This window comes from Brachycentrus maculatus, unplaced genomic scaffold, assembly GCF_059751285.1.
Source record: "Brachycentrus maculatus isolate JH-2025_06_01 unplaced genomic scaffold, ASM5975128v1 h1tg000209l, whole genome shotgun sequence".
Classification (NCBI taxonomy): Eukaryota; Metazoa; Arthropoda; class Insecta; order Trichoptera; family Brachycentridae; genus Brachycentrus; species Brachycentrus maculatus.
In genome coordinates, this window is record NW_028280960.1 from 178,994 (window position 1) to 196,440 (window position 17,447).

At 30.5% G+C, this 17,447-nt stretch overlaps 1 protein-coding gene across 1 annotated transcript in view; it reads right to left on the bottom strand.

Moving 5' to 3' along the window:
- LOC148307104 (uncharacterized) overlaps nt 1-17,447 on the bottom strand; it is a 122,122-nt gene that overhangs the window by 40,678 nt on the left and 63,997 nt on the right. The gene's annotated exons all lie outside the window — the stretch shown is intronic.

Sequence of the window (17,447 nt, forward strand, 5' to 3'; positions counted from 1 at the left end):
CCTTAACCTACCCCTAGCCCTCGCCCCTCAGAGTATCCAGAATAGAAATGATCAAACAGAAAGCTATTCCGTTGCGTTTACTCCATCTTCTCGTTGTCTCCCAATGTTTGTATTTCAAAATTGTCTATTTGTACAATAAAATAATATTCCGCTTCGAATCTCAGAAGGTTTATATTTCGACTTTATGTTTTCAAATTTATATTTTGTATAAATTGAGATTGTTGGGTTTGGTTTATGTAACGATTAAAAATACTGGTGAGTATTATAATTTAATATTCTTCTTTAAAAGGGTCAAAAATTACAAGCGAGTAATTTTCCAAGAAAGGTAGAAATATCTCCCCTTTATAATACAAAACAATTATGCCCTGTTTATTTATTATGGTGAAGTAAATTTTACATAAAACAAAAACATGTGAAAGTAAAAGACATTTATAAGTATAGTTTTACATAATAGAAAAAGTAGTAAAATGCTGCTAATATTCGTGACTCAACTAATTACAAAGATGTATAAAATAGAATAATTTTAACAAAGGACAAAGTGTGGGATGTCCAGAGTGGATTTATGAATGGGAGAGGATGTATGGATCAAATTTTTGCCTTGCGCAACATTACTGAAAAGTTTTTGGCCAAAAACCAAAAGCTTTTCTGTGCTTTTGTGGATTTGCAGAAAGCGTATGACAGAGTTGATAGAACGAAGCTATGGAAGGTGTTATCTGAGTATGGGGTAAGCAGTAAACTTATCCAAGGCATAGCATCCTTGTACGAGGATAGCACTGCATGCATAAGGGTAAGTGGTTCATTTTCATCCTGGCTTAGCATCTCTAAAGGTGTTAAGCAGGGATGTGTAATGTCACCGTGGCTGTTTAACCTATACATGGATAATTGCATGAAAGAACTGAAAGATTTAAATATTGGAGCCAGAATGAATAATTTGACTGTCTGTTGCCTTTTGTATGCTGACGATGCTGTTCTTCTTGCCAATAGCAGAGAAGACCTGCAGGCGTTGGTGACAAAAGTGTATAATGTGTGCAAGGAAAGTGACTTATTGATGAATGTTAGCAAATCCAAGATTATGGTTTTTGAAAGAGAAGAATGCAGATCTGAATGTGAAATATTAGTAAACGGAGAGATTCTGGAACAGGTAGATGATTTCGTGTATTTGGGTAGTATGTTTTCTAGGGATGGAAAGATTGATAAAGATATAGAAAGGAGAGTGAATGCTGGGAACAAAGTGAACGGTGCACTGAAATCAGTTATAGCAAATAAAAACCTATCAGCGGAAGCTAAACTGGCAGTGCACAACGGAGTCCTGGTTCCAACTCTAATGTATGGAAGTGAAACATGGAGCTGGCAAAAGAAGGATGAAAGTAGACTGAATGCAGTCGAAATGCGATCTCTCAGAAGAATGTGTAACAAAACGATGTATGATAGATGTGCGAATAGTGAAATAAGGAAGGAATGCAAAGCTGAGATAAGCATTATCGATAAAATTAAGAAAGGTGTGTTGAGATGGTTTGGACATGTAGAACGAATGAGTGAGGAAAGAACGGTAAAACAAATTTATGAGGCGAATGTTAGCGGGAAAAGAAGCAGAGGAAGACCGAGAAAAACATGGCACGATCAGGTATGCCAAATACTTGAAAGTGGTCAGGTTAGGAGTCGTAACAATCGGCGGGTATGTATGAGGAGATGCATGAACGTGGAAGAGGCGAAGAATGTTTGCAAGGACAGAGTGGTGTGGCTCTCTATTCTCTCTGCCTACCCCTGCGGGGAAGCGGCGTGATGGTTAGTTAGTTAGTTAGTTATAAAATAGAATCTTTAACTCATTTACAGTCGGTAAAGGTATTTTCGCGAAGTGCAGTAAGATTTATGATGAAGAACTATAAATGTGTTAAAATGGTGTTATTTTTAAAAAGTTAAAATAAATTGAAAGTAAATATATAAGTAGGCGTTAGTGGCAATTGAACGTATGGTAGGTATTAGGTTGTAAGACCCGTAAATGCTCTGACTACTAATTTTCCTTTTTTTTAAACTTCCTACCGAGGCATGTATTCCAAGTTGAGTTGAATTTTTGACATCAATTTTCGGGTATCAATAAACAGTTAGATCGCTCTTCATACCATAAATATAATCGTGGTAAGTGGGTAAGCAATTCCCCATTCCAATAATAATAGCAAAAGTTCTGTAACTTAATGATCGCAATCTGTCAATAACTTAATTAATTACGAAATCGAAAGTGAAAACAAAATCTTCTTTGCGTAGTGGAATTTGCCGACGTCATTATTTTGACGGAATTCGAGAGGGTGGTTTTCGTTTCAGTAAATTCAGCAACCCTCATATTTCATACTGTAGCTGCATTGTCATCCTAACCCTTGCAAAATTAGGTGTCACATAAGTAATGAGTTACAGAAAAAAATCATGCTCTACATCAATTATTCGATTTTTTAAAAAGGTTTAAAATCCAATAAAATTTAACATTTAATTTTACTTCAGTAATGGTGTAAAACCTTATTTTTATAGAAAATTCAAGGTTAGAAATTATGTTCAATACATTATGTACCAAGATATATTATATTATTGGTAGTTTACTCATTCATCCATTGAATAAGCAGTTAGATAGCGTAGACGTCATTGTGATTGAGTTTGCAATTTGAGTAAAGCGGTTGGAACAAAGCACATTAATCCCTCATAAATGATTACCGACACAGCTTGTCGATTTTAGTATAATTGGGTATAAAACACATACATACGCGCATAATATGTATTTATATATAACACATTGACACATACAAACATCACACTCGAGACGGATCAACTTAAGAGTGGAATAAGTCAATATTTACAATTTATTCAGTTGTATACCATAAAATAATACATAGGTTCAACTAATGATTTTGCATTTTTAAGTACATATATAGATTTGATTGAGTTTGATTTAAGCTTTTTATTATAAATTTAAAAAAATCCTTTGATAATCAGGCTATTTGCAAATATAACTATTCTTGTTATTCTTTAAAATTTTATTCTCACAGTTTTACTTAACTTATATGTACCTACTAGTATTCGTAAAATACAAATTTCATATTGTTGTTTGACATCTATGTATATTTTTCGTAAATATTATTATAGAAGTCTTATCAAGAATGGAAAACTTTGAAGAAAAATAATCTTATTTTCACGTACAAAATAAATTAATAAAAATTAACTTTCTCTCAATCCTCCTTGGAATGGATTACCTATATTTCAATGTAATATATATTGAACTAAGTTTTTCAATTTTTTGGTTAAATCAACTGTGTATTGATACTGTTTCAAATCACATTGGAGCGTACATAATCTAACATTTTCACAATCAGAAAAAATCATGGTTTTGCATTTAAAAATAAAAAAGTTGATACCCTTTTCGACAAAAGGTATATTACTTTTTGCCAGTTAAATCCTATTATAGATTATTATACACTCATACATTTTATGTATTTAGCTATTACTCATATTTAGAGGTAGAAATTAATTAATTGTTTGATCGAATTCAAAAGCAGGCATATCCTTTATACGAGTACATTCCGTGAAAGGGTAGCTTTAAGTTACTGACACACACGAGTACATACAAGATACGCTTTATAAGATGTTAGATCTATGAGAAACATAGTTTTCAATACATATTTTAGGATGAAGCGAGCAAATGACGATTCATTAGGCTAGACTGTGTACTTTGCATGCTTCGGGAGATTTTAAATGCCTGTTTACTTTACAATGCATCAAGTTCCAGCCGCCCAGAACGTCCGATGCTAATGTCGTTGGTAGTTCTCACCTGAACTACAATACACAAGCCTGACTTGGGAGAACACAAAGGAACTGACAGAAGAACCTCCAGTTGGCGGAAATCCTCTACACTTTGTTCCACAAACACAGGAAGCTGATATAATGTTTTTTTATGGTTATAATTTATTGATGTATACGTTTTTCAATAAAATATTAGGTATTTATTTTGCTTATTGTTTACGCATTGTTTTGTTGCAAGTTTTCAAAAAAAACGTTACTGCAAATTCATTAAAAAAATAGAAATAAAAAGTTTGTGTTATTTATTTGATTCTTTCTTGAAAACATTCTAGCTTACCTAATTTTACAAAAACATTTTATGAAAAAATAATTCATTCAATTTCATATTCAATTTCAATATGAAAAAATAAAATCAACGATATCTCGCTTTTAAAATAATTATTAGACCCTTGATTCGAGAAACAGAAATCTTTCTCAAGATAATCCAATTACCGGACAGGATATTAGTTCAGGTTCCGGAAAATATTCCTTCGGAAAAATGTTCCTTATCGAGGGTCTCGTGTATAGTTGTCGGTACGGAAGGAAGCAGTGCTTGATTTGATCCCTCGCCTCCGTATACAAGATAAGCTCTGTGAAATAACAAAGGGTCTGCGATGCAATTGTTACACTTGTATTGTAGCCGGGTTACTTGTGATACCTTATCTCCGATGTTGCAGAAATGCAACTAATAATAGGATCATGTTGCACACAAACAAAGTATTGGTTACATTGCTCGTACAACAACTTACGTGCAGTATAAACCGTAACTATAATAACACACGAAACAATTTCACTGGCAAAATAATTTAATTACGCTTCGAAACAATATCGACGAAGAAAGTTAATATTTCAACTATTTGTTTTTACTCAAACTTAGTCCAATTATTTAGAAAAATATTGTACACAATAATAATATTTTCCTGCATTCAGAATACCGCATAATTTGTTTTCTTCTTGTTCTAATAGTTATTCCAGCTAATATACTTTCATAAAATTAGAGAATTTGTTTCAAACACCTTAAAATCTGTAATATAAGTATTAAATAATAATAAAAGTTTTCGCAGTCACGTGGTAAGTACGTAAATTTGGTATAATCTGAGAGACTTCTTTCAATGAATAAAATAAAAATCATTTACCGGAAATCGTTATTACATTATTTATTAATAGTCCAATGGCATACTTTTATCCCCTATCACATTCGCCCTCCCTTGTGTGGCCTCGGGGTGGACTTACGGACTTAATTATGTTTCAGTATTATATTTAATTTTTGTTTTCCGCAATATGTACTTCCTGGTTAGGTTTATAAACAAGACTTCAATGAATTTGCCGCAGGATCTGAGAATGGGAAAAACCGAGAAAACGGCAAACCAAAAAAATAATCATATGGATTAGCAGTACAGTAATACCTCGAGTCAGGTAGCTATTACGTTTATGAGTCCGTTAAGAAACCATATTGATAAGTCAAATTCTGTATCACTCAAGTGATATTTTATATCTGCCTGGATTAGTACTTTAAACGCAGGAATGATCAAATTGCCTTTTTGAGAACAAAATAATACCGAAAATCTTTGTAATTATACTATCTGTCTTGAAAATTTATTTTGATCAATAAGAAAGAAAACGAAATTGCCATTTTTAAATCTTAAACGATCATTCGGTTCAATATATTATTTGAATTGGTACCCAAGTATTAACATACCTATAGTAATATGCCTCCTGCAGTCTTAAGCATTAACCATTTACTTCATACTCTTCGTGTTTGTACAAACTAAAGACAACATTAAAATGCAAAGCAATATGGAAAAAAATATTATGCTTCATTAAAAAAATACCAAATAAATTATTCAAATAAGTTATATGTACAAGTTGACTTCTGCCATTCGTACAATTATTTTTATTATTTGTGATAACCTCCAATTGGCACTTCTCTTACTGTTATTTTTACTTAGTTTTGTATTTACTGTTGGTTTTCCTAAGGCAGATAAAAAAAAATCGAGCATTCACATTGATATATGAGATTGTATTTGATCGTTATATACATATTATCCAGAACCTAATTGGATTATATTGAGACCTAATTCCAGGAAGACCTTTACAATTGACAGATTATCTGCCAATTATATATCCAATAATCCCCAATAACATTAATCATACAAATATAAATTATAGTACGATACATAAAAATATATATTTGTATTTCGTCTCAACTTAAATTGACCCTATGACCTAAGCATTTGGAATTAGTTTACTTGTATCCAAGTTACACAAGTTAGTACGAGCACGTTTATGGAATTCCAAGTGATGGCTGCTATTCTCCTATTACTACTTACTATACCTCTTCCGTTTCCTTTACCATATATCATAAAGTATCCTTAATTTACGACAGCTTCAATCTGAAACCCAAGACGTGTCATTGTATAATTAGACATCAATTTTAAACATCACGTCAATATGATGTGGTGCCTTCTTTACGCACATATTTTGTAAATCATAAATTAATATTATAACTCAAAAATATATTTTATGCATATAATATGTGTTATACGTCTGGTGGTCAGTTTCAATAGATAAAAATGCATTAACTTTCTAGTATAGATAACATTAAATCTTTTTCTAGACTTTTGAAACAGGTTGCTATCCATATAATAAGGAAGATACCTATTTTTTAAAAAGTAGAGAATAGAAGTAGAGGTAAAATTATACATTTCAAAATTTGAACTTTTTATTTTTCACTTAAAATCAATTCTCAGACAATTTCACATCAGTTTTGGTATTATTTGTTGATAAAAAAATCAAACACGTACATTGGAAAATATATAAATATAATTTTATATTTTCGCAGCGGAATATCTGATGAGTGATTTCGCAACTATGTAATCTCTCTAAGTGATTGCCTGAACAGGGACGATACGATGAATACTTTCGTATTGGCCCTAATACGTTGCGTACCTGTGTACCACAGACAGGTACGAGGTGGAGCCTGCCTACGCGAACTGTTGTGCTGAGGTAACACGACTAAAGGATTACACGCCAGATTAGACTTACCATTAGACTGAGTCTTGAGACACTAATTGAACGGAATTATTATTAATATGTACTTAAGTGCTTCGCTGATTTATCCAAACTCTACAACTAGTTTAAGGAACGATCCATAATCCTACCGAGCCCATTTATAGTACCTCTTATACTCCTAATACAACACCCATATACATAAGATGAGTAATCCTAGTACCTGTCGTGATAAAAATAATATATTTTTCACAGACATTTCAATGTGAACTATCTTTAATTATAAATGTACAAAAATACTATTTACAATTTCGGAATTCAAAACAAAAGTAATATAATATTCTAAACAAAAATTGCGCGCGAGAAGACGTCCGACCTCTAGTGCGGCCTTTCGCGTTCTGAATATCAACGTTTGAGCCTCAACCTTATTTTTTTAACAGTTATTTCTTTTGATTATTTAAATTCATACTGTTAAAAAAGCTGTAAGTTTATTTTAACTTACTGAAGAACAAAATTGGCTTCGTAAAAAATACGATACAAGAATACAACGAAATTGACTTGTATGCGATTAAGGATAGTTCTCCATTCAGGTGAAGAATTAGAAATACTTATTAAGGTACCTACGGATCAAGTATTTAAATTAGAATATTTTGAATTGGGGACTCCAAATGAAATCATATGCTTTATGAGATTATAAGAAGATTTGAACATTATTTCATCAAAGGCTTTTGAAGTACGAAATGGTTTATTATTAGATATAAGGACTGTTTTTGAACTTTTCAACAAATAGGCACTCCAAATATCTTTTATGTGGTATTCGGGGACAAACCTACATGAAAAGTAATAAATTAATTTCTTAACTATGGATTTAAAAACAAGGATTTAGACATACCCAAAATGTTGTTAAAAACTATGGAACTAATTTTCAATAATAGAAGAATTAAAATAAAAAAAACCTTTTATTATATGCATGAAATTTTATGCACAAACCATTATTTTTTCGAAAATGAGCAAGAATAAAAAATACAAATAAATGTATTTTTATATACAAGAGTCTAACGATTAATAAAAAAAATGGCAATACAAATAGGATGGGTATAGAGCGGCAGTAATTTACTAGAAAAATTACGATTTTCAATGTAAGGGGATATGATTCGCCTATTTTTGTATGGGATCTTGATTATAACATCAAGTATTAATGGGATTTTTAAATACGGGTCATGACCGTAAGCTCGTGTCATGAGCTTTTAGCTTCTATTTAAAGACATGATTTTATATCCTTCATTTTTATTCAAATGTATTTTCAAGAATATAAACATAATTTACGATGTTTGGTCAAAAGATGCTACAAAAATGCCAGCTCAAAAAATCTGACTATAATTTTAAAGTGTTTAAATACATAAATACGGACGTACGCTTCTGTACGGGTACACTGAGTACGGGTATGCAACCTCGAATGTCTTGATGCTATTCTTCTTTTTCTACCTTACTATTGCTTCTCCGATTTCTTTACCATCTCGAGCTTCAATTACGTCAAGTTTATTGCAGTCCAAGATAAACAACTGCAGGACTCGAATTAACACCGTGTCAGATAAAGTGCCCTACGCACCATCTAGGTAATGAAATAAATTTCTGAAGACGTAACATCTATTAAACCTAAAAAAAATATTACAGTGAAGTTTGAATCTTTTAGGCATAAGAAATAATAATTGAATTATTTGTGACGAATGAAGGTTAATTTGAGCCCACGCGAATTGATGCTCCTGTAAAATGAGTATAAATGTCTCCCTCGGAGCCTTCCCTTTTGCATTTATAATCAACCTTTAAATCAAATTAGTTCGTTTACGGAACATATCGCTATGTGTATATATGTATAACATATTATTCCCTGTGCCGGATAAAAGGTTCGATTAAAAAGTTTCCTAAATTATATTCTTCTTCATCATTTTTTTTCACGTATTAGATCTGAAAATATGTTTTTCAAGAAAGTGACTCCTCCTGTGAGTTGACACCTAGCTACCTTTCCATATCTTTGATGGTGTTTCACTAAGGCGGTGACCCAGTAGTATCTCGCTAGCCGCAATGTATGGGATCCTTGATTCATACATCCTATTCTTTCTCTACTCCACCGTACGATGTTTTCGGTCTCACAGGTTTGCCTAGTATATTTGTTCCGAATTCTGTCTTTGAGCGTCGTCCTCCCTGTGATGGCCCTTAAAAATTTCCGAGTAGATATTTGGTTCTGATTGTGTCGCCTCTCGACTCCATCGCAAACGTCATGATTGATCTTATGTATGCCTTGTATATTCTGACTTTTCTTTCTGTTCTCATATGCATAAAGTCACCTTCAAAATACTACTAAATATTATAAAGTCACCTTCAAAATACTACTAATATAATACAAGTACTCTTAGACCAAGTCTCTTTCTATGCACACACACACACACACACATGTATATATATATATATATATATAATATATATATATATATATATATATATATATATATATATATATATATATATATAAATATATATATATATATATATATATATATATATATATATATATATATATATATATATATATATATTATATTATACATTTATATAGATCTATACGTATATCTATTATAGTCACCTTCAAATACTACTAAATATAATACAAGTACTCTTAGACCAAGTTCTATCACGCACACACACTAACATATATATATAATATATATATATATATATATATATATATATATATATATATATATATATATATATATAAATATACATATATATACATATATATATATATATATATATATATATATATATATATATATATATATATATATATATATATATATATATATATATATATATATATATATATATATATTTATATATATATATATATATATATTTATATATATATATATATATATATATATATATATATATATATATATATATATATATATATATATATATATATATATATATATATATATATATATATATATATATATATATATATATATATATATAAATATATATATATATATATATATATATATATATATATATATATATATATATATATATATATATATATACATTTCTCTCTCTCTCAAAAACGAAATAGGCATTTCAAACTATTAAAATTTTACGCATATCATGAACTTGTGAAATGAAATTATATTTTAGTAAAATGTGGGCCTAACAAAATAAACTCATTCGTAATTTAAAAAAAGTTAACTTTTCGATCGCGCCTCCTGTGCTCGTAGAAGAGCACGCTTATGTTATTATCTGCGGTGATATCTGTAGCCGGTTTCCCGCCGTTTCCCGCAGCGCCAGCGCCATCTTGTTTTGCAGAACAAATTAATGAAAGTCACGTGACGCGAAATGTTGTTTTATTTTCCTTTCTTTGTTTTAAGTTTTGTGAAACGAGCGCGGATATCTGATTTCCGGCGGAGGCGAGTGGAGGCAGGTGGGTCCAGGGTAATAGGGTTGCCACATTCAAATTAAATTGAACCGTTATGACTGTATCGAGCCGTTCGCTACAGAACACAGAGAAGATGAAATCTCATTTTATAGCACGGTGTTGTATTTCTGTGTATTTATTTATGAAAGATATTTTACAACATTGGTTTATGATGTAAAAACATCAATGAGAATGGGTCGAAGGTAAATCTAGAAATCCATTGATAACGAAATATGGCCATTCGTCTTGCCATTGCAGCTCAAAATCTCTCAAGTCTATCTATTATACCACACAATAGGCAAAAAAAACATGTCTTTCTGCTCTCAGCAGAAGGTAAAGATTTTTTCGATTAACTATTTAAGGTTATTGGAAAAGGCTAATGTAATTGGAAAAGAGAGCAGAGGAAGACCGAAAAAAACTTGGCACGATCAGGTATGCCAAATACTTGAAAGCGGTCAGGTAAGGAGTCGTATTAATCGGCGGGTATGTATGAGATGCATGAACGTGGAAGAGGCGAATAATGTTTGCAAAGACAGAGTGGTGTGGCGTTCTATTCTCTCTGCCTACCCCTGCGGAGAAGCGGCGTGATGGTTGGTTTAGTTTTAGATTATTTCGTTACCTCAGAATATTTTTACTAATTTTCTTAGATATTACTTCTGACTTAATAAAGCTACGATACTTCTTATAATTTTGAGAGACTATCGCCTTTTAATATATACAAAATTTAACAAAGTAAGTACTCGTTCATTTCTTTCAGAACGTTATTAGAATCGAGGAATACAAACTTGTTCTTCCTGAATGCAGAACCAATTTGCCGTTGTTAATATTATACCTATGGGAGTAGTTTGTATTGCCTACCAAGAAAGGTGGAATTGTTTCGTTTTAGGATTTCTTAATAGAAGCAATTCCTCGCCATGTTGTTTTTTTTTTTTAGTATTATTTTTTTGACATCAATAATTTTCATGTTTTTTTACTATGTGAACTTTTCTCTGTCATTTTCTTTTATGTTTTTAAGTACATTGATACAATATACATGTTAGTTTAAAATATGTAAAACATAATAATAATTTGGAACCTTGAAACATTCCTTAAAGTCGGTGCTCATAATATGATTTTTTATCTATCAAAACCTCACAATATATTAAAGTATCCTTTTGTAATATAACATAGGATTTTAATATTTTAATTCATATTTTATACTTGAGTTTTCTAATTGTAAGAACCAATGTGACCCCTGATATTATTCTTGTCGGTTTAGAGACATTTAGAACTTTAATATTTTTAAACCTTCAAGATAATACTGGCGCCGAGGGATGTTTCTTTGTTATAGCTACAGAAGTTTAGTATATAGGAGTATTTACATAATTCGTTTGTTAGGCCTTACTACCTTCACAAGGTGATAGGACTCGCGCCCAAGAAAAACTTTCCTAATATCACCCCAAGGACGAGTGGATGACGGCACTGTTTTGTTTGCACAAAAAACTTTCTCAAACACGAAGTTGTTTAGAAAATTCCAAGTTCGTAGGGGTTTCTATGACCTAATCGTTTATTTATCATTGACGAGATAATCAAAAAGTAATGAAATGTTTTTCTATATCTTCAATGTTTATTTTAAACAACTATATATGATAACATTATTGTAAGAGTAGTCATCTTTACATAAATACTTAAATGTTTCACTTATTTCGAATGTAACAAGGCACTACAGTCGATTGACTTCACGGATAGTTTTTCGGAACAGAATGGAGACTAGCATATTCAGGTAAAGTCAAATACGAAATAATGCGTATTATATTTAAAACAAATTGAAAAATGAACGCAGCATAAAGACGTTTATCCTGGTTTAAAAACTTGGTTTACTCTGCTTAGTGTACGAGGCCCATAAAAATAGGATGAATATAACATTTTTTTTCGTCTGTATTTCAGTCTCCATTCAATATTCTCGTTAATCTGTTTTTTAACTCAACTCCACTAAATACTAGGTTTAAGCTTTTGTGACAACTGTTTTACCTGATGTTATAATTTATTTATGAATTTAATAGAAAACAAGAGCAAAACATTTTTGGTAAAATAATGGAAAAGAATAATTTATTTATTTGCAAGCATATTTTCAGAAGAAGGTTTTATTTTATATCGTAGGAAATATTTGTGAATTTTTAATTCGTATGACGCCTTACGCGCCTTACACCTTACACGACGTACACAGAAATCCATTTATATGTTATAGTATATATTTGAAATGTATACAAATGGATTCAAAGTAAAAACAAAGTAGGAATAAAATTGTAAATGATATGATGTAACCCAAACGCGTATTGTAATAATGTGATCGATTAATTTGCGTAAATGGTATAGAAATGGACTTTTCATGTATGCTTTATTTTGAATCAATCAAATATTCTTCCTTTACAAATTGATCGACCCTCTGAATTCCCGATTGAATTGAGCTTTCAAATCAACATTCATGAAGCTTCGTTCGCACAAAACTCCTTATTACAATTTTGATGGGCAAAAATATAAAATGATACATAATTCAGATTTCTTTTATTCTAAGTATTTATCTTATTTTATTTTAATAAATCATTTACGAATTTGTATGGTAATGTTAATTCCAAATTTTAAAATACCGAATTTGGACTTTTTAATATTAAGTTTTTTACACTTTTTAACACATTATTTATTTTAGCAATATACTACTGATTTTCTGCAAGAATTATTTTTTTAATTAAAAAATCTGGTTAGCTAATGAGATTGGGTATATAAGAAGTGCTAAGGTTTTTAGGATAATGCATGTAGTAGGGATTAGGACCAATATAATGACAATATGGACGCGAACGTTTTGAAACAGGTATGCTAGTAGAAATAAAGAAGAAACAATATTCGACTACTGTTAAAAATGGATTTGACCACCTAGAATTGTTATTTCGACCATTGTGCGTTGCCGCTCCGCTACAAAGTCATACTTTAGTAGCTAACAAAATAAATATAAAGCGGACGGGAAAAAAGAACCCACATATTTCTACGTTATGAAAAATGGTCAGGATAAAAGCGGCATTTATTTAATGAGGAAGAACGCCGAGGGGTGTAGGAGGGAAGAGTAGGGCGGAGTAGGAGAAGGGAAGTATCGGAGCGGGAAATGTATTAGTTTTGGATGTCCATTGTTGATCACGGGGGATGAATCCGCGTTTCCAAGTGATTTTTGTTGGCAGCGGAACAAATGCTCTCGCATCGCGGAGGATTCAAAACGTTTCGATGAATTATAATATATTTGTATAGAGTATATCGAGAATGGATTGTACCGCGATACGCAATTTGAATAATGAAACGCGTAATAATTAATACAGACATTTAAAACAAAGGTTGAATTATTATTCGAAGCGCGTTACAAAACAGGAATAATAATAAATATTTTATATTCCTCTTACATCTAACACGAAGGATTCTATTACACGCGCATCTCCAACAAGTAATGCTCGCTGTAAATGTAACCAACTTGTAATTTTTATTATGGTATTATACCGGGTAGATTGTTTAGCGAGGCAACATGTATAATGTGGGACAATTCTTTTTCACATTACTTTTACACGCGCTCTTGTTGAAATAACTTCGTTACGCGTTTACATACATATATACACACATACATACATTAAAAACCTTCATTACCATAATGTTTCAACTCTAATTTTAACTCATTGAATTACTCTCCTATGCAGTATTGGAGTACAATCAACTTGTTCAAAGTATTAATTAATTTTTATAAATTTGTACATATAATACATATATACACACATACATACATTAAAAACTTTCATTACCATAATGTTTCAACTCTAATTTTAACTCATTGAATTACTCTCCTATGCAGTATTGGAGTAGAATCAACTTGTTCAAAGTATTAATTAATTTTTATAAATTTGTACATATAATACATATATACACACATACATACATTAAAAACCTTCATTACCATAATGTTTCAACTCTAATTTTAACTCATTGAATTACTCTCCTATGCAGTATTGGAGTACAATCAACTTGTTCAAAGTATTAATTAATGTTTATAAATTTGTACATATAAAACAAGCTTTTAATATATACATATAAGTATAAGTTGGAGATAAAAATGGCTGAATTTTGTCTCAAAAAGTCTGACATTGTAAACAATTCTACCGGAATTGTTTTTTCAAATCGACAAAAGTAATGATTAGGTTTAAATTTGTTAAATAAAAAATATCTTTTTAAAAACAGCCTTAATGGAATACTTGTTTATTCATCAAATTTTGTTTTGATGCAACAAATTTGTAAACTTCTTTTTCACAATTTCAAGCTTTGAGAAATTTCTGTTTTTGGAAAATGGACAAAGTATTTCTCCTTATTTATTCATTTTTTAATCACTGGAAAAACAAGGCATGTACTTACATTATTTACCGAGGTAAATAAGAAATGTGTTGGATTGAGTCTTTGATTTTCTTTTATTACCTTTAACAAAAAAGTACACGAAGGTGGCCACAATGGGAGAGAACCGTTACAATGTGTTTCTTTACAAAACTTTTTGTTTTCTCACTAAAGTTTCTCCATCTCCACAGTTGACAGGGTAAATAGCGAGGGGAGGAAGGAAAAGAAAAGGTCGGACCATTAGAGATATGGTTATTTTCTTTTTGCCGATTTTCGGAACGGTATCTACCTCTAGCTAGATATCGGAACAAACCCAGAAACTAAACCATGCTCTGATCGTCCCCTCTAAACGCCTCGTGAGAAATGGATTCGACTTCATTTGGCATTCTGAAATATCTTATTAATTTTATTATTTTCTGTTTGGCCCGTATCCACACTGATGGTGCTGAGAGCACTGCATTTAATGTGCAGTGCAAACTTGATATTACTTACAATAAGACTAGCTGTATCGGCATATAAAAGTCAATATTAAAAGGTTAGAATAATAGTTTACTCTATCGTTATACGGTAAAATCTTACAAAAAAACTAAAGAAACGTTATGATACGAAATGAAAACTTGATAAAAGGTGTTATCTTATGGATAGCAAAAAAAAAATATTATCCAATGTTGTCATTTTTTATTTTAATTTTTAGATGACTTAGATAGTAATGAACGACATTTTTTTAAAATAAATACAATAATTGAGAATATCATTCAACACGTATACAACATCATCAAAACTTCTAACGCCATTGAATGTGTTTTTATATAAATTTCCCGATGCTTTTAGTTTAATTGAGTTCTCCATTTTCGTTCACGAAGGCTTTGTAGCTAAACACGACCACATCCATAAATTATTCGGCATTTATCAGAAAACTAAGTAAGATGTAAAAGAAAGTAGCTGCGGGCAACAAATATGGGTAGCGATCCAAAGGTTAAAAGGCTGTCCCTTACATGTACGCTGATATAACTCATAGGATAATATTGATTATGTTTAAATATACTTCATGTGAGGCCATATTTACATTTACTTGTTTATCTTTGACGTAGGTAGGATTTAGTCATTCGGAAGATCTACATAATAAGATCTATATAATCCGGTCACTAAAACCGTATTCATTGCACGACGCTTCTTTTCAGTTCAAATTAGGATAAAACCGTTTCTACCTTCATTCATTTTTTGTATCGTACTAGTAATTATTGCTTGATTTTATATTATTAGTAATTCAGCAGTTATATTAGTAAATTCAATTGCAAAACAGACAAAATTGTTTAAGTTCATAAGAAAAAAAATAGATAAGTAGGAATTGCCTACCTTCCAAAATATTTGGACTTTCGGCTTACAAATAGAAAAAAAAATAAAGTACGAAATATAGATAAGAAATAACATTGAATATTATACAAAAACTTACTATACAATGATTTATATATATTTCAAAAGATTATTTGTGATGGTTTATTGGTTACCTAAAAGATTTATGATTTTTTTAAAAACATGTTATTCAAAGAAATATCAGTAACATACTTAAAAATGAACGTGTATATACGAGTTAAAATTGGTATATTTTTCTGTAGAATATTGTATATTTTTTACTGTAGAAAATTGGTATATTTTCTGTAAAAAATACATATTATTTCGTCTATGGTTAACAGCCAATTCGTGTTTCGGAAAAAACACATTTTACGATATGCTTCCAAAACTAACGCTATTTTCAATGTACTGTTAAAATATTTTCACCCAATAAATACAATCCAACATTTCATATTTTTTATTTATTGTATTCATTTCCTCTCACTCAACTTTAAAAATATTATAAAAATGCCCGTTATGATTTCGGGTAAAATAGGTTATTTCTAAAATTTATTGAGAAAAATGTATTTTTTAGAAACCGATAGAGTATAAATTAGTCTATTACCGTTTATAAAATAGATTGTACCCGGAAATAATTTTAAAAAATTGCTTTTGTTTCTCATCATTTCTTTTTGATAAAGCATTAAAATATTTTTTTAATATTTTGATCAGTCTGTCGTATGTTTGAAACGAGTCATTATTAAGAATATAACCGAACTATAATACTAGTTGGTCCCAATTAAGAAATGGAGCTCAGCACAACTAAGCTCTAAAGTGATTAGTTGATAATATATATTAAACCGTGTAAGAGCTGATTCAAGTGCTGCCGTATATTTATTTCGATTTTTCCGTAAAATTCAGGACAGTTGATCGTCTTTACAATATGAGCGATTTTCTAAGAAACACCTGTAGGAGGGTAAGAATCGAAGTTCAGGAAGTTTTAATTGGATCATTACTTATGCGCGAAATATATTTCAGTATAAATTTTAGCGTTCCTAGTATTATTGACAGGAAATGATTTATTTTTATATAAAAAAACTTTGATTATTTTACAATAAATTTGTTATACAACCTGCTTCCACTATCCATAAACTCGTTAAATATCGAAACGAAGTACAAAAAAGCTATTCCTTATGGAAATGGGTAGATATAAAATATATCACACCATTTGGTCATGTTTTGTGTCGAAATAATTTTTTTTCGTATAGAAAATGTTTCCTTGACACGGGAAATAGTTCAAAAGTAATACATATTTCTTATTTGCTGTTAATTACTATTTTGCGAATTGGTAACACATTAAATATTCCATATTTTTCACTGAAATTAATTTCAAACGGGTAAATACCATTCAGTTGTA